Below are 27747 nucleotides of genomic sequence, written 5' to 3'. Positions count from 1 at the left end.
AAAAGTGTCCCAAGGGCTCAGAAAATTTCTTTTACTATGTCGTTTATTTAAAAATGAACTGATTTCCTGAACTTTTGCGAACTTGATTTTTCACCACGCACTATGCACTTCTACGACTGAATGATGAAATGCCTCTCACATTCAATGTGAGAGGCTCATGGAAACTTCAGGCCTTTATGTAAAGCTTCTTTCTCAACTGAAAGTTACGGCAACTGGCGTCTGACTCCAGTCTCTTCCTTGTGATCATACAACATATGATGATTTGTATGTTTATCAAGAGTCAAATTGTCTTTTAGGAGGTTCCTGCCCTAGAGCCACCGAATCTTCCCCCATCCTGGATATACTCTCCTCCACTGAGCTTCAACTTCTCACTGTTCAAGTGTGTTTCCCTGGTAACCAGCTCAATATATACAGTGGCTTACATACCGAGGATTCCTTTGAAAATAAATATGAGACACAGGCCTGAGTGCGCAGCTTGATATTTACCCAAAAACATAGGCCCATCGGACAAAAAGAAATGTGGATTATTCAGGACGACTGAAAAGGGTTACATAACATAACTATTCATGTAGTTAGTTTCAACTATACATTTACATTTTAGAGAAAAAAGGAAAAACAGTGGGTCAATAACTTTTTTTTTAATATTCCTTTATCTGAGTTATCTCAGTAGCACCCTTTAAACATCTGGTCATGCTATTACAATAATAAATACATGATTTACTTCTGAAATAAGCAGATTTTCATTGGTGCTATAGGTCCTGCTGGATGCGGTGTTTCACCCCATTTCTTTTTTTTGTGTCATATTTCTTTATTAAAATTGCTTAAGAGTAAACATATACATATAAGTGCTGCACAGAATAAGTGACTCACAGAAGTCTATTGATAATACAGATATTAATATGCTATTAAAGAGAAGAACTACATAGAATAAACGGCAAAAAAAAGTAAAGACAAAGAGAAAATGGCAGAAGAAAGAAACATTGTGTATAGTGTATATATATTTATCCAAAACCATCATTGCTTATAGTCAAAGGATGAATTAAATAGGGTGAATCATGGGTGTGAGGAGAATATGCACAATTATAAAGTATTGAATATAAGTGGGGATGGTCACTGAGGGTGATAGCTAGTCATGAATGAGCAAAATTGTCACCTCCTTACCCATAAGAGAGAACTGAAAGAAGAGGAAACAAGCATTGGCATAGCCAATAGGTCTCGCTTTTGGGACCTTCTAAGTATTTAGTTATGCAGCACAATATCCTTGGTGCAACCACATCAACTGTTGTGTGGCTTAACACTTATAAGGTCCCAATGGCGAGACCTATTGGCTATGCCAATGCTTGGTGTGGTTGTGTGTGTGGTTGTGTGTGGTTGTGTGTGTGGTTGTGTGTGTGTGGTTGTGTGTGTGTGTGTGGTTGTGTGTGTGTGGTTGTGTGTGTGGTTGTGTGTGTGGTTGTGTGTGTGGTTGTGTGTGTGGGTGTATGTGTGGTTGTGTGTGTGGTTGTATGTGTGGTTGCATGTGTGGTTATGGTTGTGTGTGTGGTTGTATGTGTGGTTGTGTGTGTGGTTGTGTGTGTGTTTGTGTGTGTGTGTGGCTGTGTGTGTGTGTGGTTGTGTGTGTGTGGTTGTGTGTGTGGTTGTGGTTGTGTGTGTGTGTGGTTGTGTGTGTGGTTGTGTGTGTTGTGTGTGTGGTTGAGGTTGTGTGTGTGGTTGTGTGTGTGTGTGTGTGTGTGTGTGTGTGTGGTTGTGTGTGTGTGTGGTTGTGTGTGTGGCTGTGTGTGTGTGTGTGGTTGTGTGTGTGGTTGTGGGTGTGGTTGGGTGTGTGTGGTTGTGGTTGTGTGTGTGTGGTTGTGTGTGTGTGGTTGTTTGTGTGGTTGTGTGTGTGTGGTTGTGGGTGTGTGTGTGGCTGTGTGTGTGGTTGTGTGTGTGGTTGTGTGTGGTTGTGTGTGTGTGTGTGGTTGTGTGTGAATGTGGTTGGGTGTGGTGTGTGTGGTTGTACATGTGTGTGTGTTGTTGTGGTTGTGTGTGTGGTCGTGTGTGTGGTTGTGTGTGTGGTTGTGTGTGGTTGTGTGTGTGGTTGTGTGGTTGCTGTGTGTCTGGTTGTGTGTGTGGTTGTGTGTGTGTGGTTGTGTGTATGTGTGTGATTGTGTGTGTGTGTGTGTGGTTGTGTGTGTGTGTGTGGTTGTATGTGTGGTTGTGTGTGGTTGTGGTTGTGTGTGTGTGTGGCTGTGTGTGTGGTTGTGCATGTGGTTGTCGTTTTGTGTGTGGTTGTGGTTGTGTGGTTGTGGTTGTGTGACAGTAATACTAAAAGCATCTCAAAATAAAGGAACACAAACATCGAGTTTGTGGAAAGAGAAAGCACGTTGTAAGTCAAACGGGCGCAGCAAAGCATTAACACGACAACAAAACAAACAAGATCACTTAGCGAAGACTAAGTGCTGATAATGGATACACACAGCCCATCATCTTAAGAGTTCGATTGCAGCCAATGTGCACTCAAACCTGCCCCCTCCTTGTGAGTTGCTCCCCATATTTCATGAGTTGTAACTGCTGCACCCACCATAGCGCTTTGAGATCTAAAGAGCTACATAGGTCTAATCGATTAACTAGTCACCAACATTCTGTGCTTTTAAAGAGAATGTGCCAAAAGTTTCCAGCTTCCTCATCATGTCCTCATGAAAGCGCCAATGAAAGGACTCCCTGAATGGTGCAACGGACATGAAGCAGCCGCTGCGATCAGAAATAAACACTGTGAACGTTGTCCAGTTTCACAGTAACATTTCCTTAATGTTCTTTAAGTCACAAAACAGTAATACTAAAAGCATCTCAAAATAAAGGAACACAAACATCCAGTTTGTGGAAAGTGAAAGCACATTGTAAGTCAAATGGGCGCAGCAAAGCATTAACACAACATGTTCTTTCATGTTTGATGTTCTTTGAACGAGAACATCAAAGGGGCGCCGTGAAAGTGATGGCGGGCGAAAGTGAAAGTGATGGCGGGCGCTTAATGAGCATGACAAGGTTTGCCAGCCTCCGTTCCTAAGCGCGCGCCCGCGCACATGCACTGTAGCTCTAGGCTGGCCACGGTAGCATTTTCTGAGCCCTCACAAAAAGTCTCGCCAGACCAACACATGCGCTGGGTCAGGCGAGACCTATAAAGTGGAGAGGAAAGAAAGAGAGGAGAGAGAGGAGGAAAGGAAAAAGAGAATGTAAGGTATGCATAGTGAGAAAAAGGAAAAGGAAAGAAGAGAGAGGGAGAAGAAAGGGAGAAGGAAGGGTGAAATAAGGGGAAGAAGGATACAAGCAAAGGAAAAAAACATTCAGGAGTCACAAAGAAAAGGAGCCCATGCTTGTTGAAACATTTCCTCTTGATCTTGTAGTCGATATATTACATGTTCATGGGATGCCGTCTGAATCCTCACACCCATCCAATCCCCCTGTGAGGGGGGACTGGGTGATTGCCATTGTCTTAGGATACACATGTTGGCTGTAGAGAGTGCAGTGTGTAAAAGACGACTTTGCAGGCACGTAATGCCAGGTAAACTCCCAATATAATGCAGCAAGAAAATAGGAGGAGTAAGAGGAAGTCGGAGAGTCACTAAGGGTTTTTCCTGCATAAGTCCAAAAACACTGCACTGTATAGAAGGACATTCACATATTATATGAGGAAGGTCACAGTTACCTCCAGCACATCGCCAGCACTTGGAGTGTGACAATAGTCCTGCTCGTCGCAATTTCAAAGGTGACCAGTACCAATTATGTAAAGTTTTGAAAAGACAGAATTTCAAACGCACTTCTCTAGCACCCTAGTCTAGAGCTTCTAATACGTCCGGCCAGACATCTTCTTCAATTACAATATGCAGGCGTTCCTGCTATTTCTCTTTTAGGGCACTAGGGAGTGGTTGTGAGTATAAGTGATTAGTTAACACACCAGAAAGTCCCGACATATTATAGGAGGAAGTCCAGCCAGACTTCTTCCTTCCATTTCTCTTGTCGGGCATTAAGGAGTAGTTGTGAGTATAAGTGATTAGTTAACACACCAGACAGTCCCGATATCACTCCATTATGTAGTCCCCAAATAAAGAGATAGCCCAGTATCAGTGAAGACTTTAACATCCAGGGTTGAAGACCAAGGCATCGCCTCAAGCAATGTTGTAGCTGCGGATGTTGAAGAGCCTTGTTAAATGGGAGATCGAATTCTTCACAGAGCATGTCAAAAGATTTCAATTCTCCATAATATTACTTGATCTAATGTCTGAATTCCTATCGATCTCCAACTGTGCGAATTAAATGCAAAACCATTTATACGGATGCTCTCATTGTTCCAAAGTTGCGCTTTTGAATGTAAGCGATAAGCAACCCCAAGAAGACGATGTGCTTGTTGCCATGTTTAATAAGTTGCTTACAACACTGGGTATGGAGGGGACATTCATGGGTAATGGATTACGAATAGAAATTCTAGGCCATCATCACGATTAATTAGTGAGTGTTCTGTTATGACCCATTGTGAAGGGTCAGTCGTACCTGGATGCACATTGTGATAGGTGAAGGGCTAACGAATAGTGTTCCAGAGACAGTAAAGCTAAACCTCCATGAGAGCGACGAGCCAATAGTTTAGAAGCAGCTAAACAAGGACGCATAGATCCTCAAACAATAGCCTGTATACGGGCATCTACTCGACGCAGTGTAGACAGAGGCACTATTATAGGGTGCATTCCAAGAAATTAGGTAAAGCGAGGTAAAGTGGCCATCCTTACGGCTTGTACTCTTCCCCACATGGAAAGACCCAGAAAAGACCATTTGGCAAATCAGTTTTCATTTGTAGAATAAGGAGTGAGATACTATCTGAGATCATTCTTTCTAAGTCTCGATTAATCAGAATTCCCAGGTATTTCAGTTGCGATGATTTTCAACAAAAGGGATATCCAACAATTGATGCTTTTGTGGTGCCTGAAGAAAGTGGAATACCCTCACCTTTGTACCAGTTTACTTTATAACCAGAAAGGGCTGCAAATCTATCGATAATCTGAAGCAAGGTAGGTAAAGAGTGAGGGAGATCTTTTCTAATAAGAAGGATGTCATCTGCAAATAGGTATATTTTGGATATTCCTCCTCCTAAAGCAATACCCAGGATCTGTGTTGAATGGCGGATAAGGAAAGCAAGCGGTTCCATCACTAGCAAGAGCAGAAGGGGAGAAAGGGGGCAACCTCTCCGGATTGGGCATGGTTATGAAATAAATCCTCCAAAATTGCACTGAGCTACAGGATTATCATATAGAAGGCGGACTTTGGAAATAAATTGATCACCTAGGTGAAAGAGCTTCATGGTGGCATAAAGGTAACCCCAGTCAATGCGGTCAAACGCCTTTTAAGCATCCAAGTAGAGAGCCACTGCATCTTCCATCATATCTTTATGGTGCAAATCGTTTTTATTGCTTTTATAGGAATATAAGTAGTTTACATTAACCACCACCTACATCCACTGGCCGGTGGGGAAGCATTTCTAATAAGATTTTTTATAGAGAACGAAAGAGCAAGAAAAGAGAAAGATCAGTAACAAAGAGGGAGAGGGAGTTAGGATGTCTGGGCGTGCTCTGTGTCCCGGAGGGCCGTGGAGTCCCTTGTCATAGGTGATTGTGCTATCTGGGTCTGATCTTCATTTTGGATTGGAGGTTCGTGATAGAGAGCCGGAGCAGCCGGGGGTATCAACGGCATGTAAGTTCCAGGAATTCCTTGGAGAGGAAGGCGATGGTGGAGCCCCTTTTTTATCAAATCTGGGTAGAGTGCGCGAGAGGCCTGCTGTGATCTTTTCCATGCCTATTAATTCCCAGGTCTTGTGTAGCCAGTTCATCTTGGTTGGGATCTTTGCTAGTTCCCAGCATGCCAGTAAAATGTCTGCTTGGCTGCGGCCAGTGCTAGAGCGATTGCTTTCCCTCGGTTGGATTTAAGAGGGTAAGTGACTGGATTGGGGAGGCCAAGTAAGGTGAAGCTAGGGAGTCTTGGGATTTCAGTTTGATGTATAGTATTGATATCCTGCAGGATTGTGTCCCAATATGCCTGTATTTTCGGGCACTGCCAAAGGATGTGTGTGAGTGTACCCTGTTGCCCACATTTGTGGGAGCACCAGTCTTTCCCACCCAGTTTCCATCATGGCATTCTGGTTGGGGTATAATACCAATCATGAGCAATTTTTAAAAGCATCTCCTTTCCTGCTGTGCTACAGGAGGAGGCCCTCACTCTGTGGATAATTTCCTGCCATTCTTTGGGGGAGAACTCAAATTCCATCTCCGATTCCCATCTGCGCTGCGCTGGAGATTTGCCGTGTCCACATGATTTGCTCAGGAATGCATATATGTCTGATAGCAAGTGTTTGTCTGAGGTGCGGGTTATGAACCATCTTTCGAATTTAGTGAGGGGGCGATCTGCGAGAGGTTGTATGTGGGGTTGGGTCACCCAGTGCCGTAGTGCTAAATATTGTCAATAGGCCTCTTTGGGGATACCGAAGCTTGAGACAAGTTGGGGGAAATCCATAATCCCTTGTTCGTTTAAGAGGTCCCCTATTCTTTTGCAGTTGGCCTCTTGCCATTTAAGGTGGCTGTTCCACTTCAAGGCAGGGGGGATGTCCAGGTTGCTACTGAAGGGTGTCAAGGGTGACACAGGGGTAGAGAGGCCACAGGATTCCTGCACTTTGTCTCAAGCCTTCATGGTGGCCCGCAATACTGGCGAGATATATACCCCCACCAGGCGGTTTCTCCTAGGGAGCCAGAGCACTTTCCATATGTGCATACCTGCAATCGCGCGGTCTATAAAGCACCATGTTTCTCAGATTCCAGTTTGTACCATTCTGTCATGTAGTACAGTTGCGCTGCCTGGAAGTACTTCTCCAAGTGTGGAACCCCGAGGCCACTGTCGGTTTGGCTTAAATATGTCATGCGTTTTGCCATACAAGCCTTCTTCCCTTCCAAATGAAACTTTCCATTAGGTGTTGCATCTGAGCTAACAGACGGGGAGAGGGGGTCAATTGGAGTGTTTGCATCACATAGAGGATGCAGGGCAGTAGGGTCATTTTGATGGCCGCTAACCTGCCCAACCATGACATTTTGTGCTTTTTCCAATTACGGAGCTCCCGACGGGCTCCTACCAGAAGGGAAGAGTAGTTTGCCTGGGTCGTCCTCTCGATCGTAGGGAAAATATGCAGCCCCAAGTATGGTACTCCTTTATGCGCCCAAGCGAACGGGAAGCAGGTGGTGAGTTATTGCTGCTCGACTGTAGGCAAAGTGAGACTGATGGAAAGCATCTTCTGCATATTGACCTTGAAGCCTGAGGCTTTGCCAAACTCATCCAATTCCTCCAAAAGGGGAGGCAGAGAGAGTAGTGAGAAATACCACCACGTTGCCTGCGTAGAGGGAGATTTTGTGTTCTCTATCCCCCATCCTAATCCCAGTGATATTGGGGCAGTGTCGGATTCGTTCTGCAAATGGCTCCATGTAGAGCGCAAAAAGTAATGGCGACAGAGGGCACCCTTGGAGCGTACCTCTCATGATCTCAACTGGTCGGGATACTTTCCCATTCACCCTAATGCGGGCTTTCGGACCGTTGTATATGCAGTTTAGCCAGCGCAGAAGGCGCTTGCCAACCGCAAATCTTCGAAGAACTATTCGTAGGTAGGGCCAGTGTACCCGGTCGAAAGCCTTCTCGGCATCGACCGACAGGAACACCGTAGGTTGTTGGCGGCATCAGGTTTTATCCAGTTGGTGACACAGCCATCTGGAGCCGTCACTGCAATTACGTTTGGGGAATAAAACCGAACTGGTCCGGATCTACCAGGCCCTGCATGTGGGGGGCAAGGCGGCTAGCCAATATACTAGTGAAAATGTTTAGGTCTACATTTAAAAATGATATTGGGAGGTAGGATGCACACTCATGTGGGTCCTTACCGCGTTTGAGCAACACCAAAACTTCCGCCATAGTCATGATGGGGGTTAGGGTGCCCGTTTCACTGAAGGAGTTAAAGAGGCGTACAAGCAGTGAAATGACATCCGAAGCAAAGACCTTATAGAAATCTGTCGAGAAGCCATCTTTGCCTGGGGCTTTCCCAGAGGCTAGTCCCAGAATAGCTCGTAAAACTTCCTCCTGACAGATGTCTGCCTCCAGAGTGCCTGCATTTAATGTAGGGAGAGGTGTCACCGGTGCTGACCTGATGTTGGCCTCAGCAGCTGTAGAGTTTAAGCGTTCGGCCTGGTAAAACTCTGCATAAAGTGCCTCAAATTCCGCCGCGATATCCGTATCAGCTGAGAGGATCTCTCCATGGGAGTTTCTTATCCCGGCAATACGACGCGAGTTCACTTGGGATCTCAAAAGTTGCGCCAGAAGCCTACCAGCTTTGTTTCTCTCTTCGTAATAACGTTGCTTACTGTGCAGGAGGGCATATTCCGCTGTCGCAGTGTAGGGCTTTCAATTGCTTACGAGCAGCATAGAGCTGTCGTCGGGTCTGAATCGCACCAGTGTGGTGATGGACTCCCTCTAATTCTCTGATCTGTGTATCTAGCCATTCCTGTTTGTCTCTCCTGTCCTTATTCAGCTCCGCTGCAACGGCTATGGATCAGCCTCTGACAACTGCCTTCAGTGCTTCCCAGAGCAAGGGGGCAGGAACCGACCCGTCATCATTAAGTGTCAAATAGGACTGTATAGCTGCCCGTATCTTGGCAACCTTGGGTTCATATGTGAGTAAAGTGTGGTTTAGGCACCATGTCCTCCAACTTGGGGTCCCCCCAAGCATGAGCAATGCCAGGGATATTGGCAAATGATCCGAGAGGGCAGCTTGTCCTATAGTGACGTCCTGTGTGCAGCTAGTGACCCGAGGCAATGTCCAAAATAAGTCTATTCTTTCATAAGTGTGGTGTGCGGCCAAGAAAAATGTGTCGTCCCGTGTAGAGGGGTAGCGTTGTCGCCAGGCATCTGTCAGTCCCACTTCCTCCAGCCTCTGTAGTGTGGGACCGAAGAGTGAACTGGAGCTTCCCACCCACGTCCCCGACTTAGTGAGCTTTGAGTCTGGGACAACATTAAAATCACCCCCTAGAATCAGGTCTTCGTCCGGCAATTCGAGAGTGACCCTCAGTGTGTCCCTAAGAAAGCTTTCTTGCTGTACATTTGGGCTGTATATGATGCGCCTGTGTACGTGTAGGTTCCTATCGAAATTCCTAAAGCCAGTAGTATGCCAGGTATTTCAGCATGGATCCCCTGCACTATTCCTGGGAAGTGAGTAATTAGTAGGATGGCCAACCCTGCTGTTTTCTTTGATGTTGAGGAGAAGTACTGCCTATTGTACCATTTAGAGCGGAGGCGTTTCCAATCTGCACACAGCAAGTGGGTCTCCTGCAATAAGCATATGTCACATTTGGTGTCCCTGAGCATCATAAGGAGTGCCCGCCACTTAACTGGTGTATTTAGGCCTCGAATGTTAAGACTTAAGAGCAGGACTCTAAGTGTAGACATGTAGGTGGCAGAGGTGTGTATGAGAGTATGTGTGGGAGTTCTCCAGGAGTGTGTGGGTAGGCCAGTGAAGCCAGCTCCAGCTCAGGGTGCGCTGTGTCCATGTAGTATTGTCCAAGCGAGGCTGAGTCTCTTCCGCTCCCACCCCTGGCCACGGAAAGGTTTTAAGGTTTTAAGGTTCCCAGTCTAGAAACTGAGATTGTGCATTGTGTCCCATGGAGCAGCTCATATGCATGTGGTGCGAGCAGCTTAGGGAGAGTGTATCGCCCAGATTGTCGCCACCTTACCCCTCTTGGTCGAATATCTACATCCCCAGCGTTACAAAGTACCTGTGTCTTTCCTATTGGGTATCCCTCCCCATCCTCGGCAAGAAGGAGGGGTGAAAAAGTATATGAGAAGAAAAGAGCACAGAGAATATAGAAAACCAGAATTTGCCTGCAACTTGGCAAAAATCGCACTAACGTGCATGGGTCCGTATGGTCGATCGTCTGTCATCTCGTCCGGGAAAGCGGGCCCGCTCACCAAGGCCGGATGTGATCATCCCAGGGCTTAATTGCTTAATTGATTGCTTACATATATCACTGTAGAGTGCTGTTGGTCAATATGCTTGTTTCGTATCTTTTAACTTGGTTTTTATCTCGTTAATGACCGTGGATATCACGATGGAGCTTTGCAAAAATAACAACCACATTGCTACCTCCGTGAGGCGTGATCGACGGATGCTGCAGGATCAGACATTCAGGGGGTCTCTGGTCTCATCTTGATTCTGTAGCTGACAGACGAGGGCTTCCCTTTCTTTCTGACTTTCCAGCTCTGAGGGCTTGGTAGGCTTCAGCCTTTTGCCGCCCTATCTCCGAGTCGGTTTCTGTGTCTCCCATGCTGATGCCTCTTCTTTTTGTGTTCTGGAGACGTCCTCTTTGACTAAATCCAGGCTCAGAATCTCCTGCGCTTCCCTAAGGGATCTAGTCGCGTGTAGCTCCTTTTTCCAGACAGAAAGTCTGAAAGGCTGACCGCATTGGTATCGGACTCCTTTATCTCATAGGAATGCTGTAGCTGGCTTAAGGGCTTTCCGTCTTTGCAGGGTGAGCGGCGATCGGTATTGGTAGACTACCACTTACAGGCCTTCAAAGGCAATAGACACCTTATCTCGGGGCTCGTTCATGACAGTCTCTTTTTGCTGGTAGGAGTTGATGCATGTGAGAATTTCCTGTGGTTGCCCAGGGTTGTTGGCTGGTCTCCTCTCGCGGTGTGTGCAATCCAGAATGATTTCTTTGTCGCCGAGCCTGGGCGCTGCATGTCGGAAGAATCGGATCACCCATTCCTCTAGTTTCCCTCCATCCGTCTGCAAAGGAACGCCTTTGATGCGGATGTTAGACCTCCAAGAGTGGTTTTGAGGTCTTCCAGGTGCAGATACAGTTCATCATTGGGGTCAGGCAGCCCCAAAAGCTCTCGGGTCTGTACGATGAGATCCTCTTCTCTACGATCGCCGGCATGTTCGAGAGTGTCAACGCGGTCTCCCAGTTCCTGTACATCGGCTCTGATTTGCTTAATGTCGGAGGTGACATCTTGTCACAAGCCAGCAACATCTTATGTGAGGGTTCCGAACAATTGTTCTAGGAGGCCCCGGGTGATCTGCTCGTCCGAGCACTCCCCATGGGGGTCCATGCTCTACTCTTGGGTATGGGGTACTAGCTGATCCTGAATTCGGCCCTCGGTCTTTTTAGAAGTCAGCTTTTGGAGAAGATCTTTTATTGAGGCGTCTTTTCGAGCCCTGTGTGTGGTCATTTCTGCTTGAGAGGTCCCCAGGTCTCGTAGAGTGGTGTCATTACAAGGATACACAGGAGTGGGCTCTCCCCTCGTCAGCTGCCAGAGAGTTGCAGGCCGCCGCAGAGAAATCCAGCTCATGTGCACGTCGGCCTGGGGGGACACGGGGCACAGACCCTTGGCGTAGCGCCCAACCAGTGGTAGGATGGTTCGCTGCTCTGTGATGGAGAGAGTGCGCTCTGTGAACCCCCAGTCTTCTCCTCTTCACAGGACTGTTGGTCTCAGCCACGCCTCAGTGCTCAGCCCAGGTTGGCCTATACTGGGTCTCATCAGCAGGGGGGCTAAGGATAGTTGTTTCACCTGGGTCGTTCACCAGTAGGCCTCTCCCAGTCCACTAGCGTCCCTTCTACTTGTACTGCATGTGCAGCCTATTTCGTCATGCCCCAGGTCCCCCGGGGTGCAGCGCGCCTAACAGTTCCGTCCTGTTTCTGCTTCCCACCTCAGGGCGGGCTGTGGCTGCTCTTGCTAGGCGCCTGGTAACCCACAGGCCCTCTCCGGCCGTGCACCGTGTCTGCCGAGGATGCGACCTATTTGCTGATCCTTTGGGTCCGGCCCACCCCAGCGGCTTGGGCCCCTGCCTGGTACCCACTCTCGGCGTTGCCTCTGTGATCATGTCTGCTCCCTCTGGGCCAGTCCCCTGCCGTGCCCCTCCAGTCGCCCACAGCTGTTCATTGATCACTGGGGTGCGGCCTACCTCGTCCTGGTCCGGGCTCACCTCCGCATCGGCACCACAACTGCGAAGGCCTGGCGGCTCCCCCACGGAAGCGTCACAGAGAGCCTGCGCATCTGCTGCCTGAGGCTCCAGTCGTCACTCACGGCTGGGAACGGTTTGGCAGCGGTCCGCCTCAGCAGGCTGTCTCAGCAGGCCTCACCACTCATGATGATGCTCGCCGACCCGTTGGCCAGGGCCCTGCTCATTGGCCGCCTGGATCACGACAGCACTTCGTAGCTGGTATCGTCCTCCACCGACGGGCTCCAGTGGGCTTCCTCTAGCTTCACCGCTTCCGGAAAAGCGCCCAGCAGGGGCCTTGCAGCCGGCGAAGCCCGGTTGCGCTGTCGCGCACAGGCGTCACAGCCGGATCGGCCCTCTGGGTCTCCGCGACAGATCTCAAAGTGTGGGAGCTGCAAGGCCGCACACAGCCACCACAGCTTATTACTGTCTCCTTCCCATCCTGTTTTGCCGGTTTCAAGGCCTGTCGTACTTTAATCTTTGTGACCGCGTAGGGGACAGGGCCCTACCCCTGTCTATCTTGGTATTAGCAAACCGCAAATGGTAAATGCGGCATGTACGAGTGCTTTATATATCGTTCTAGCTATGAATGCACTGTGTACACGTTATTCTGCTTCAACTACGCGGGTTCCATTTTGGAAGCAGTGGCCATCTTGTCATTGCCCTCACATAGGCTATAATGGAGTAAATACGGGCCTCACAGTACATGGGCTTCTCCTCTGACTTCTCTGTGACCTGGGCAGCTGGCTCTGCTGCCCCAGGTCAAACCGGTCTCACGAGCTCCCCTTCCTCCGTCCACCTGTGATTAGTATCAGGGCTTGACCCATCATAAAACCCTTTCATTCTACACAATCCTCCGGCTAATCTCTTTCACACCTGCTTGTTCCTGCTTTATGACTTGTTTCCCAAAACAGGAGATGCTCGTGTTTATTGGGGGGTCTATTGACATCAAATGTGGGATCTGAACCTTACTGTGTAAATCATTGTGGGCTGGCCGAACTGGAATGTGGGATGGTCATCATGACTCTGCTTTTTCGTTTGTAATGTATACTTGTAATGGCCATATCGTAAACCAAGGAATGTGTGCCTGAAGCATGATATTTTGTATTTAAGGAGAAGCCCGTTCCTATGATTTTCAGCAGTCTCCTGAGAACATACACGCTGTTGTACTTCTAGGATACCTGTAATTGGTCTGCAGCCAATAAATGAATCTTTGACTTCACCCAGAAGACTCTGTGTTTCTGTAGGTCTGGAACAGGGTGAACCCAGAAGTCATAGGGTGTGTGTCCCTGCACCGCTGGGTCTAAAATACCCAGTACTTCAGGCCCCGGGATTCTGTGTGGGTTCTTGGACACAGCCCTGGCGAGCGGAGCTCCGGAGAAGCACTTACTCTGCCGCCATCTTGGCCACGCCCCCTTCCGTCACATCTTTGGCAGACCATAAAGTATGGGCAAGTGTTCAAAGGTGATTTCTGGAAGAATGGCCTCGGACAAAACCAACCTGTGTGTGATGTATAAGGGATGGAATGACTTTGCGAAGTCGTGCTGCAAGGATACTTACAAACATTTTTACATCTCCATTTGTAAGGGGGATGGGATGATAACTGCCACAAGCAAGCGGATCTTTGCCTGGTTTGGGGATGACGGCAATCAACGCTCTGTTGGAAATAGGACCCAATGAGGCTGTCTGAACAGCTTCATTAATAGCAGAATGTAGAGTGTCAATTGATTCTTCCCCAGGCCATTTATAATATTTCGCAGGAAATCCATCTTCTCCCGGAGATTTGTGGTAAGGTAATCTAGCAATGGCTGCAGCAATTTGTTCTTTGCTGATGTTGCCATTAAATAAATTTCTACCTTCGTCTGTAAGGTTATGGAGGTCAATATCTGAAAGATATGCTGACAATTGATCTTCAGCTGCAGGAGTTTCAGGGGTATAAAGTCTCTTATAGAATGATGAAAAAGTGTTAACTATATCTTGTGGTTTAGTAAGAATCACTCCTGTTTCCATCCGTATGGCAGGAATAGCCATGGCTGCCTCACGTTGTTTCAACTCGGCTGCAAGTAATCAGCCTGCTTTCTTTGTTCATAATGTCTGCCTTTTAGACGTTGAAGGGAATATTCAGCTTTGAAAGTGTATAAATTATTAAGCTCCATTCTGGTTAGTTCTAGGCGTTGGCGTTTGGGCAATGTAGGGTGAGAGATATAAAGGCATGTAAGGGAGACAATTTTATTCACAAGTTCAATACAACGAAGGGATGGTGTCTTATTGGCTTCAAATGAAGCTCTCATCAGTTGACCACGGATAGTAGCTCTTGCAGCCGCCCATATGGTCCTAAAGGAAGTAACTGATGACTTATTATTGATTAAGTAATCTGAAAAATGTGAGCATAGTTGGGCTTTACCCTGGGATAAGCAATATCTCTGAATGTTCATATGCCATGGTTTATGGCCTGGGGAGACTAAACCTACATCAAGAGCAAGGAGAACCAGAGAGTGATCGGAGAGAGCAGCTTCCAATATATGGGATTCGCTAGTAATTGCAACTAATGAATGAGATATAAGAAAATATTCTATTCTAGACTGGGTGCCATGAGCAGAAGAGATACAGGTATATTCCTGGTCTGCAGGATGACAAAGGCGCCATTGATCCACTAGTCCGTAATCCAATGTTATATCTCCCAATGAGGCTCTGTCTCCCTCAGTACACTTGTCCAAAGGGCCTGTTTTGTCTAAAACCGCGTCATGAGCCAAATTCCAGTCTCCGCCAATAACATAACTGGATGCTCTGATTTCTACTAAGAAGTGGTTCAGGTTGAGAAGATAGGAGCGTTTGCCTCCTGTAGGAGCATACACTGAGCCAACACAGAAGAACCTGTCTCCTATTTTAAGTCAGCAAAGGCATATCTGCCATCTGGATTAACCTAAGTCTTAACAATAGTAACAGGTAAGGTTTGCGTAAGAGAATGGCCACTCCACATTTCCGTGGATGATTCTCCTTGGAAGTAGGTTGTGTTGTCAGTCCACCATGAATGACTTTTCCCACCCAATCTCACCGTAACTTGGATGATTCTAAAACATCCAAATGTGTCTCCTGTAATTGGCTATATTAGCTATTTTCATTTGAAGATATGAGAGTACTTTCATACTTTCAATGTAATGTGTAAAACCATTGACATTCCAGGAGACAATGCAGAATGAGTTAGAGGAAAAGAAACATTTACTGCTATGTGTAAGATATAGATCAAGAGAGGTTGATGTTATTTAAGGAATAGCTAATGGAAGGAAATAAAAGTGTTAGGTTATGAATGTGAAAAGAAGTAGAGGAGAAGAATAGAAAGGAAAAGTTGCGCAGAAAGGTAAAGGGGGATATTTGAAACAAATGTGGAGGGAAATAGAGGGAGAAATATAAAAAGAAGAGAAAGTAGAAGAAAGGAAGAAAGGAAAGAGGAAAAGAAGAAGAAAAAACTCTGTGTAAGGCAAACAGACCAAGAGTAATGTCTCTCACAGATAGTTTCTAGGGGATTAGCGGGTTTTGAAGGAAGATAAAAGTGTCACTTGTATATATGTAAAAAGATAAGCAAAAAGAAATAAAGGCAAAGATCTCGAGAAATTCAAGGGAAAAATGAGAAGGAAAGGGGTGTAAATTTGCTTTGTAGGTGAGATAAAACCCTGGGGATGTAGGACTATTCTCTGCGGGTCTAAATTTTTGGGCTATGCTCGCCAGAAGGAGCCCCATCTGGCGACAGGATCACTAGGAAAACACAACTATATCATATCATAACACCAACACTATTGAGGTTGAGAACATAAGAGTGCTCAGATATTCAAATATTCGGCTAATAAAATAAAGGACAGATTGAAAAGTCGGAAAGGCAGGGAGATAGGACAAAAAAACATAAGAATGCAGCATTAAAGAGGAAAGAAGATCAGGGTAGGGGGGATGGAGGAATATACATCAGAGGGCCTAAAGAAAAAGAGTATTATAAAGCACATAGTACATGCTAAATAAGCCAAAATGTAACTATATAACCAACAATCCCAATAATATGTCATAGAAATTTACAATGCAGAAGATATAAGTACACTAAATTTGCATAATGCTGCAATAATAATTAAACACTATCATATCTAGATATTAAGAAACGGAAGGGAAAAGAAATGGAAGGGAAGGAAAAGGAAAAGGAAAGAAAGAAAAAGAAAAAAGAAAGAGAAGAAGAAAAGTAAAAGGAATAGAAAATGGAAAAGGGAAAAGAAAAGGAAAATGAAAAGAAAAAGGAGGAAAAAAGGAAAAGAGAAAGAAAAAGGTAAAGTGGGGAGGATGGAAAAGGAAAAAAGGGTAAAAGTGTAAAAGAATAAAAGAGCAGAATAGGAGCATTATAAGGTAAGCAATGTATAACAAAGCAATAGAGTATTCAGGTACTCATCTATTTGTCCTTGGTAGGCAACAAGATAGCGAATGTTCATTGTGTCATCAATGTAAGGCAATCAAATAGTCAAACAGAGTTCAAGACACTCCCACCTCAGATGACAAAGGGGATTTTAGAGGAGAGCGTGAGTGTCTCTTTCCTGTGTAAGAGCAGCCACTGCCTGCAGGACCTGTTCTCGATCTCCCAAAGAGTGAGCATGTCGATCTGGATTTCATCCTCTACTCTGAGACCGACCTGGGTTATGCCGAGGCTCGCCAGAAGGTACCTTAGAGTTCAATGATGGAATTTGTATATACTGTCCATACTATAGAGACAGTACAGTCCATAGTTTGAGGTGTAAGATTGTCCAAGAACAGATCAAAAAATTCTTTGGAGATTCCATCTTTAGGAGTCCCCGGAAGTGGGGGTTCAAAGAGGCCGTACTTGATGTCTAGTTGATGCAGACGAGGCCGAAGAGCGAGAAAGGCTTTGCGATGTTTATTTCCTTTGAGAAGTCCGCTGCCTTTCTGATCTCATGGCCTTCAAATGTGTATGGGCCATGGGTACAAGCCGCAGTGATTAATTAGTGCGCCTGCTCATGGCGTGGAAAGAAAACAATGAGTGGGCGTGGCCGCGCGTTTTTTTCCCCACCATGGGTGGCCCAATACGATGTGCTCTCTGCATCTCCAGTGTTGGGTCAAAAGTAAGACCTGTGATCTTTGGAAGGGTTGATCTGAGAAGTTCTTGGTCACAATCCAGAATAGTATCTAGGCAGTTCCCCAGTGAATCAACCCATGCAGCAAGATCATCAATCCTGCTCTGGAATCCAACAATATCTGTGCAGGTGGAATTGGTCTCAGCCTTGAGAGCAATTATAGACGTCTCCATTCCCTCTAGCGGCGTCCTACAGCTGAGATTTCTTGAAGTGTCTGCTCCATGGTGGATTTAGGCAATGTTGCCATCATAGGGTTAGGTGATTTCTGAAAAGCAGGAGTGATATTCCGGGTTTCTGAGACGTGACGACTCTGATTCACAGGCTCAGAGAAAAGGAGTTGTTTTGCCGGCTTGCCAGTCAATTAGCCAGAAGGCATCCCTAACTTTTCCAGATGAGATCCTCTCACTAGAAAATGCTTTCCTTGTCCAGTGCCTTCAATGTAGTAATCGATGAGTACTGATATGCATGAAGCAATCAAAAAGAAGAATCAAAAAGGAGAATATATCTCAAGTGCAAAAGATGCAGAAAGAGGCCACCTACTGAAGGATTTAAAACAACTTTTATTGTGTCTCTAAAGTAAGGATGGTGGATATCAGCTACAGCTAGGCTGGGGTCAATTTTGACGTTACGTGAATTCGCCAAAGCCGGTTGTGATAGGGTGTGGCAAGGTAATGCAGTAAAAATAATCCTCTTTTGATGAATTACTCCTGTGTATTCTGCCACAATCCCACTCAGAAACTGGATAAGGAGAGGTCACTTTGGATGTAAAACCCTGTGAGTTTTTGTATGCCTTATCTCTAAAAATGAAGTCTAGAGATCCATAAGGCAAGAAAGAGCATCAATACCAATTAAAGATAAACTTAAATTTTAACTTTCAAGGCAGACTGGCCACAACGCACCTCCCATAGAAGTCTGCAACAGTTTATGACAAATCAGGTCTTGTCTACTCCGTCTGAAGTAAAAATCACAATACAGCGTAATATGTATGATTTTGAAGGCTCAACAAGGAAACTGCCTCAGATTTTCTATTATGAGGCAATGGCGCGTTTTTCTCGCTCGGTGGCAGTATAGGTTGGGTTTACTCCGCCTGAGAGGAAATCAGATCAATATGCCTCCCAGCACTAAACCGCCTGAGGATGCAGACCAGACTGCACCCCAGGGCCTCCTGCCATCACTTGACAGGAAATATGAATTGAGCAGTTGCTCAATGAGAGGTCCTGACTGGTCTCAGATGTCTAACAAAGAAAACACGCTTGAAGCGATTGGCAGCAACGTAAGCTCAATCCGAGTCAGCTGAGAATGTTCCTGAGCCGCAAAGCAACAATCTGCCTGGAAAGCAAGCAAACGAAGTTGCGCTTCAGAGACGCCCAATGTCCTAAGCAGGGAGCGGTGAGTACCTCAGCAATGTCGTAGTGTTGCAGTATTCCAGGCCTTTCCTAGTTTTTTGCAAGTGAGAAACATTCTGCAGTTTTAGGGTCTCCACTCCATAATCCTCTGCCTCTCCGACGATTCCGACCCATGTGTTGGTAGACATTTGGGCTGCAGAAAGCTCCTCTTTGCCGTCCGGGGCTCTCCACAGCACAGAGCTCCGAGATTAAGCGACCATCTTGGGGTGTGGCCAGACCGCCCACCTCACCCCCATTTCTTGAGTTTAAGGTAACAAAAGGATTGCTACGCCACCAACCACCGGCCGCCAGAAGTCCTTGCAGCACAGCCCCTAAGTGAAAGAAACAATCAGTAGCTCATTGAACACAAAGAGGATCATGCGCAGTTGATGGCCTTCTTGTAGGGATTCAGCAGAGCATCTAAGCTTAGGGCCCAGATTTACTGGGCCCCAGTACTGCAACACAATGTAACAAAAGGTTTGTAAGTGATATTTACTAAGCCACTCAATACCACCTTGCTTGGCTCTGTGTGGCTTACTAAATCCAGAGTAAAGCAAGGCAGTGCAAATCTCTGCCTTGCGTTACTCTGTTTTGAGGAGGCATTCCATTAGTGTAGTGTGGGCATTCCCAGACATCTATACATGGATTTTGGTGCATTTCCAGATTTACTAAGGTTAGTAAACCTAGGAATGCCTCAAAATGCTATGCAATTCTAACAGAGGCGTAACAAGGAGAAATGTATTTATCCTCATTTCATCTTTCTACATGAGCTGCATTCTGCTTTTCCTGCACAAAACAATCCCACCTCTAATGCAGGCACTCCTGCACCCTGGCGCAAGGGTGCCTGATTTAGCACTAGACCGCATTTAGTGAGCCAGTGCAGTGGGAGAGCAGAAATGCGCTATATCTTAGTAAATATGGCACATACCTGCTTTCTCCATTTGACGCAGCACAGCAAGTTGTCTTGCTGCATTGTGTTGTATCAAATGTTAGTAAACATTGATGTCTATGGTATGGGCCAAATCAGACAAGGTCTTGAAAGGGTTAAAAGCAAGAACCACTGCACTATTCTGTGAAGGTAACCTGACAAGTTCTTTGCATACCTGCCCTGCCAAATCATCTTATTATATTGTTCTCTTACCACAAAGGCAAAACACAAACATCCACATGTTGCAACAACAATCACACAGAAACCGACCTAAATATTGTTTATGCTAATTAATGGCAGCAGTGCATTTGGCCATTCCATGACTTCACAGACCTTATGAGTTATGACCCATAATGCAATAACCTAAAAACTCTGTTCATCGTGCGAATATGGCAATTTTTTTTTATATATTTGTATTGGTTTTTAGAATGCATAATGCAAACACTCTCAGTAACAAATAACATAAAGTAGCAGGACACGTTCTCACTGGTTGTTTTGGTAGGTCCTGACTGATGTGACAAGGTAACTGCTATGTTTGTAGGTGGTCTAGGTGTTGGTGGGAACCGGTGGAAATATGGCTAACATGCCCAGCCTACAGTTTTTTCAATGACATGCTCCCAGTTGGCTCCACAATATTTCACCTTAAATGCAGTCATTTGTCAGGAAGTGCCTAGCCACCACTAAAAATACATATGGATTTGTAAACTAAGAGGGCATTTCCAATGTTCACAGTAGCTGGCGGAAATTCCACCATCCTACGCAGGCATTGGTATTATTTCTAACAAAAATACGTCCCCCAATTTGCTCCTCCCATTAGAAAGTCACCTACTCAGATGTGAGGGTATGCCCCCGCACACAGGCTGGTATCCTCAGAACCTGAAATCAGAACACTCCCAGACGTGTGAAAATTAGAAGAAGGACTTTTCCTCTGACTGAGGATGCGGAAGGAAGACTGTACCTGCTTGCCTTGAACCCCGGATCTCAGAAGTGCCTCCAAGGGTCAGTTGGCTGACCTCTTGTTTGGGCTAGTGGGACACAACAATCTTCCAGAGGCCTTTCATGCATTCCAGCTGGCCAGACCCAACTGGGCCTGACCTGGTCCCATCTTCTGGCCTCTGTGGTCGTGAGTCCTGATGCCCAAGTGCTGTCCTCAAGGCCCTGGACACTTGGCTGGAGCAAGAGTGTACTTCTCCCTGACTAATTGAAACTTCCACGGAACCAAAAGCAACGAGGCACAGTGCTACCCCCCACTGAATGCTTCATCGGAACCAGTGCCGAGTGATGCAGAGCTGTGCAGTCCTTGCATTGCAGTCAGGTTAAACTTTTTAGCAGGACGAGACTGGTCCTGTATCCTGCCCATTACCCATTCGCAGTCAGCCTGAACTTATGACTTTGTCCTGCTCCGGCATGACTACACATATTCACGCTGTTAGATCTGGGGGTCTCTAGTTGGCAGAGGTATACACCTTAGACCAAATAGGGACCCTTGCTTCTAGTCAGGGTACAAGGACACACACGGTAGATAACCCCTGCTCACCCTCTAGGTAGCTTGGCTCGAGCAGACAGGCTTATCCCCAAGGCAATGTGTAAGGTATTTGCACGTAGACACCACAATGATCCCCGTCCGCACACCACAAACTTAGACCACACAGGTGAGTTATATCAAAAATAATATATCTTTATCTAGTTTCCGCAGTTGAAATCAAGCATCACAGGTTTACACTATATTCGCTTTCTTGGTTGGTCGGGATCTCAAGATGATAGTCTCTAGTCTCTTGCGTGATTCGATACTCACTGAGAATGAATCAGTTCGTAGGCTCTTGTTGTTTAGGCAGCTACGTTGCTCCGACGGTGTCACTGCGCTCGTTGTACAAAGCGCTCCTCTGGCTGTTCGGTGCAAGGTTTCCACAACTCCCTCGACGAGCCCCCAGTGACGATGTTGACGTCACCGGAGTCAGCCACTCACAGCGCGGCTTCATAGAGCAGGGAAGTACGACTCTCGGTCTGCTTCAGGCCTCCGGGTCGCGGCAAGGCATGTGCCGATGAGCACGTCGGTCTTCTTGAGGCGGCAACCGCTGTCAGGCCCGGATCAGCGCGGTACTCTCCAGCAAGGCAGAGAGCAGCCAGCCCACTTTACCGGCAGATGTTGAGAAGCTTGGTAGAACAGTCCACGGTCCCTGCAGCCCACAGCAGCGCAGGGGGGACACAGCAGGGTCTTGGGTTCGGGGCAACCTTTCTATCCCTGGGTTGCGAAACAGGAGGCCAGCTCTTCTCAGGCCCTTGGAGATTCGGTTTAAGACACAGCACACAGCAAAGTCTTGCTTGGTCAAGTGGGTAGAGTCAGCACACAGCAAGACCCCTTCTCCTCCTCAGCTTCAGTTGTACAGCAGAACAGGTCAGCCCTTAGAGCACACAGCAAGGCAATCTTCCTTTTAGTTCTTCAGCGGTCCGTCTTTCAGCAGAGGTTCCTCTTGATGGTAGAATCTAAAAATCTGTTGTCAGGGGTCCTTTACTTATACCCCTAAAGGTCTTTGAAGTCTTTGGGCAAGTGGGTCCTGAGCCCGGTCTGATCCAGTTCTGGGTGTTGCTGGAGCACTTTGTTTTCCTGGCTTCTACTTTCTTTTCAGAGTGAGGGGCAGAGTCGTCAGCCGCCCAGCAGGAGGTGGAGCCAGCACCGTGGCAGGCAGGCACAGCCCTATTCACTCCCAGGTGCTATCTCCTCCCTCCACTTCTCCTTGCAAATGTCACCATTCAGCAGAGGGCTGACTCAGCCAACCTCCCGGGGGATCCCCAGCCCCTGTCACTCTCAAGCCAGACAGTCAATCCACAAGCATGCCCAGGCACACAGAAGGGTCAGACAAGAGAACAGCTACTCTCTAAAAAGTACTATTCTCCAACTCAGGATTTAAAAACAACCTCTCCTAAAAGATGTGTTATTAAATGCTGAGCTCAGGGATATCAAACACTCATGTCTTATCTTGTTCCTATGAGAAGATAGGCGGATAGCCATTGGCACCAGCCTCCCCCATGTTAGCCTACGGAGCAAGATAACCTTGCAGCAGTGAACACACAAAATGGCCGTTGTTCACTACCAGAACATGTTACCTGCACTAGTACATGCTCTACCTTTTGCATACACTGCACCCTGCCCAGGGGGGTACCTTGGGCCTTCCATAGGGATGACTGACGTGTATAAAAAGGGACGGGTTAGGCCCGGTCAGTGTGGACACTGGCCAGGAGGACATGGCAGTCCGGGGACTGCAGGCAGGCCTGCGGTGGCAGGCCTGAGACACCGTTTTAGGGCTACACCGGTGGGTGGCGCAATCAGCGCTGCAGACCCACTAGTAGCATCTGTCATCACCAGCCCTGGCACACACAGTGCACTTTACTAGGGACTTCATGGTGATACAGATATGCCAATCAGGTATATCCAATCAATATGATATTTTACACAGGGAGCACTTACACTCTGGCACTGGTTAGCAGTGGCAGAGTGTCCAAAGCATCTAAACCAGCAAAAACGAAATCCGTCACAGCATCAAAAATCCAGGTAGCAGAGGCAAAAGATAGGGGAAAAACCCACGCCAAGGATGTCAGGTCTAACACGTGTCCCCTCCAGCTGAAAGTGGGGAGAACTACCCACCCTCTTGGGAGTTCTCATCACTAAGGCGGAAAAACCTGGACAGACCATCAGCATTGGCGTGTTCTGTACCGGGACGGTGTTCCACCGTGAAGTCCATTCCCTGTAGGGAGATGGACCACCTCAACAGTTTTGGATTCTCACCCCTCATCTGCATTAACCATCTGAGGGGCCTGTGGTCGGTCTGAACACGGAAGTGAGTCCCAAACAGGTAGGGCCTCAGCTTCTTCAGGGCCCAGACCACAGCAAATGCTTCCCTTTCAATAGCGCTCCACCTCTGTTCCCTGGGGAGTAGCCTCCTACTAATGAAAGCTACAGGTTGGTCCCCGCCCTCGTCGTCCATCTGTGAGAGTACTGCTCCCACACCTTGCTCTGAAGCGTCTGTTTGCACTACGAACTCACTCGAAAAGTCATGCGCCTTAAGCACCGGTGCTGTGCACATTGCAGTTTTCAGGGCATCAAAAGCAGTTTGACAGGCCTCGGTCCAATTCACTTTCCTGGGCTGATTTCTAGAGGTTAGTTCTGTCAAGGGGGCAACAATGGTGCCGTATCCCTTGATGAACCGTCTGTAATACCCGGTGAGTCCTAGAAAGGCTCTCACCTCTGTCTGCGTCTTGGGGGGTTCCCAAGCCAGAATGGTATCAATCTTCGCCTGTAGGGGCACCACCTGGCCGCTCCCCACCTGGTGTCCCAAATACACCACCGATCCCTGCCCTATCTGGCACTTACTGGCCTTGATAGTGAGGCCTGCCTTCTGCAGCGCCCTCAACACTTCACAGAGGTGTTGCAAGTGTTCCTCCCAAGTGGAGCTGAACACAGCAATGTCATCCAGGTATGCGGCGCTGAATTGCTCCAGCCCGGTCAGTACCCGGTTGACCAGTCTCTGGAAGGTGGCAGGGGCATTTTTCAATCCAAAGGGCATGACGCGAAACTGGAAGTGCCCCTCTGGTGTGGAAAATGCCGACCTCTCCTTTGCCCCTTCAGTTAAGGCAATCTGCCAGTACCCCGAAGTCAAATCGAAGGTACTGAGGTACCTGGCAGCTCCCAACCGATCCACGAGCTCATCAGCTCTGGGGATGGGGTGCGCGTCAGTCTTGGTGACCGCATTGAGCCCACGGTAGTCCACGCAAAACCGAAGTTCTGATGGGCCACCGGGTATAGCAGATTTCTTGGGAACGAGGACCACTGGGCTAGCCCAGGGACTGCTAGAGGGCTCAATTACCCCTAACGCCAACATCTTGGAAACTTCCTCCTTGATGCTGGCCCTGACTTTGTCAGCTACTCTGTAAAACTTCTGTTTCACAGGCAGACTATCTCCAGTGTCCACATCATGGACGCACCAATTGGTGACACCTGGGGTCAGGGAGAACAGGGAGGCAAACTGACCCAACACCTGGCGACAGTCCCTCTGCTGTTCTGGGGTCAGGGTGGGCGAGAGGACCACACCATCCACTGACCCGTCTTGCTCCTTGGTTGCCAGGAGGTCAGGGAGAGGATCACTATCCTCCTCCCCACCGTCATCGGTAGCCATGAGCATCGTCACTTCAGACCTCTCGAAGTGGGGTTTGAGGCGGTTCACATGCAAGACTCGAAGGGGCTGCCTAGGAGTCTTCATGTTGATCAGGTAGGTCACCTCACTCTTGCGCTCTACCACCTCGTATGGCCCGGTCCACTTCTCATGGAGCGCACAAGGCTCCACCGGCGCCATTACCCACACTTTCTGCCCAGGATGAAATTCTACCAGAGTGGTATTCTGGTCGTACCATTTTTTCATCTCCTCCTGGCTGGCTTCTAGGTTCTCCTGAGCGAGCTTCCTGAAGCGCTGCGTTTGGTTGCGGATGGCCAGCACATAGCTGAACACATCCTGGGGGGTTTTCCCACGGGATTTATCCCACCCCTCCTTCACCAGTGTGAGAGGTCCTCTAACAGGGTGGCCATACAGCAGTTCAAAGGGGCTGAACCCTAAGGACTTCTGAGGCACCTCCCTGTAGGCAAACAACAGGCATGGTAACAAGACGTCCCACTTCCGTCTCATGGGCTCCGCTAGGCCCATAATCATACCTTTCAGGGTGCGGTTGAACCTTTCAACTAACCCATTTCCTTGAGGGTGGTAAGGAGTGGTGAACTTATAAGTTACCCCACACTCCTCCCACAGAGACTTCATATACCTAGAGATGAAGTTGGTACCCCGGTCGGAGACCACCTCTCGGGGGAACCCCACACGGGAAAAGATCCCCATCAATACACGGCCCACCACGGGTGCTGTGATTGTCCTGAGAGGGACTGCTTCCGGGTACCGAGTGGCGTGATCCACCAAGACCAGGATAAACCTGTTGCCTAAGGCGGTCTTGGGATCCAGGGGCCCTACGATATCAATGCCCACCCGCTCGAAAGGGGTACTCACTACAGGAAATGGCTGGAGGGGCGCCACGCACTTCCCTCCGCTCTTACCACTGGCTTGACAGGTTTGGCAAGACTTACAAAAGGTACCGACGTGCTTCTTCATCTGGGGCCAGTAGAAGTGGGTGACAAGCCTGTGATAGGTCTTGTCTTGCCCCAGATGTCCTGCGAGAGGCACGTCATGAGCCAGACCCAGTAAGAAGTTCCGGAAGCGCTCGGGTACCACCAGCACACGGGCTGCACCGGGCTCAGCGAACTTAGGCTCACTATAAAGTAAGTCATCCTCCCAGTAAATCAAATGTTCCTTGGACCCTAGGCCCGCTGCCTGGTCTGCAGCCTGCTGCCGCACACCAAGGAGAGAAGGGCACTCCTTGTGAGCCTGGCAGAATTCCTCCCTGGAGGGACCACCCTCTTGCTGCCAATGGATCAGCTCAGGCAATTCCCCCAGTTCGGCCACCTGTTCCCCTGTAGGTTCCAGGGCATCCCCCTCAGGTTCTGCTTCCTCCTGGACCGTGGGAACAGTGGGGGCCGGTTTCCCGCGCCCTCTGCCCCTTCCTCTCCTGACAGGTTCCTGGGCCTTTTTTTTTCCAGGCTCCGGTTCTACTAATCCACCCTTACTGGCTGTCATGGCACGTGTGGATACACAGATCCACGCTGGCAGTACTAACATCTCCAAGTGAGTTCTATGCTCTATGTCCTTCCATGGAGAACTCTCCAGGTCGTTACCCAACAGACAATCTACTGGCAAGGCATCACTGACACAGACTTCCAAGGTACCAGAGACTCCCCCCCATGTAAAGGGAACACGCGCCATCTTGCAGAGGCGCACTGAAGTGTCAGCTGCCACTACTGGGCGGAGCACATTGGGAATGACTTGCTCTTCAGACTCCCACTGACACCTGACAGATGTCACACTAGCCCCGGTGTCTCTCAGAGCCTCTATCTCCCTCCCATTGATGGTCACCTTTTGCCCGTATTTCTTAGTGTTAGCGGGTATCAAGGTATCCTGGACCATCTCTTGGTCTCCTAAAGAGACAAGGGTCATCATAGCTAATCCCTCTTCCCCACTGGAAATCAAATCCCCTCCCAAAGCTACACTAGCTAACCCTGGGACTGGAGCAGCAGCTGGTGCTGGGGGTTTCTTGGGACATTTAGGGGCGATGTGCCCCACTTTCCTACAAGCATAGCAAGTAGGCGGTGGTCTGTTGCCCTTAGGGGGCCAAGACCTCTTAGGCTTGGGGGCTTGGGACTCCTTCTCCTGGGAACTGTTTTGGGGCCCTTTAGAGAACTCCTTACTGTTACCCTTGTCCTCCCCACCTTTCTGCTGGGGACCCTGTCCACCCTTGGCTGGCATACTTACCACCCCTTTGTTGACCCTGGTGCTAGTCCAGAGGTCTGCCTCTTTAGCAAGCTCACTGGGATCAGTTAACTTGCTGTCTAAAAGATGCTGGCGCAGCTCTGGAACACATAGACTACTCAAGTGCTCCCAACTAATCAAGTGACACAACCCCACATAATCAGTTACTTTGCTGCCCTTTATCCAACCTTCCAGTGCACGCGTGTACATACTCACACACTCCACCCAAGTACTCGAATCAAGTTTCTTGAAGTTCCTGAACTTCTGGCGGTACTGTTCTGGTGTAAGCCCATACCTGAGGCATAAGGCCTCCTTCATAGTGGGGTAGGTTAAGGTCCCTGCGGCTTCTAAGGGTGCTAAGACATCCCTCCCAGAGGCCTCAAAATGCTTCCACAACCCTGCTCCCCAACTCTTCTCAGGCACTTCATTCATCTTCAAGGCAAGCTCATAGGATCTAAACCATGCATAGATATCCTCACCCCTCTGATAATTCTGCACCAAATCTTTCGGTATGTATACTTTACCCGCCTGTACTGGCTGTGCGCTGCCACCATTCGGGCTGGACTCCACTTGTTTGGCTTTAATGTCCAGCTCCCTCATGCTCAACTCATGAGCCAACTGGAGTTTTCTCTCTTCCAAAGCAAGAGCATTCCTCCTCTCCTCCGCCTCTTTTTCACTGTCAAGGCGAAGTTTCCTTTCTTCCGCTTGAGCTTTGAGCTTAAAAAGTTCAATCTCATGGGCCCTAATCTTCTGATTTTCCTCCAGCTCCTCTGGAGAAAGGCTCCTACTGGAATGGGTGCTGCTAGCCCTAGACGCTGGCCTGTTCACTGGCAGATCATCGGATCCAAATCCGTGCTCCGGTGTGCCA

Source organism: Triturus cristatus, chromosome 2_1 (assembly GCF_964204655.1).
Source record: "Triturus cristatus chromosome 2_1, aTriCri1.1, whole genome shotgun sequence".
Classification (NCBI taxonomy): domain Eukaryota; kingdom Metazoa; phylum Chordata; class Amphibia; order Caudata; family Salamandridae; genus Triturus; species Triturus cristatus.
Note: the sequence above shows the minus strand (reverse complement) of the source record.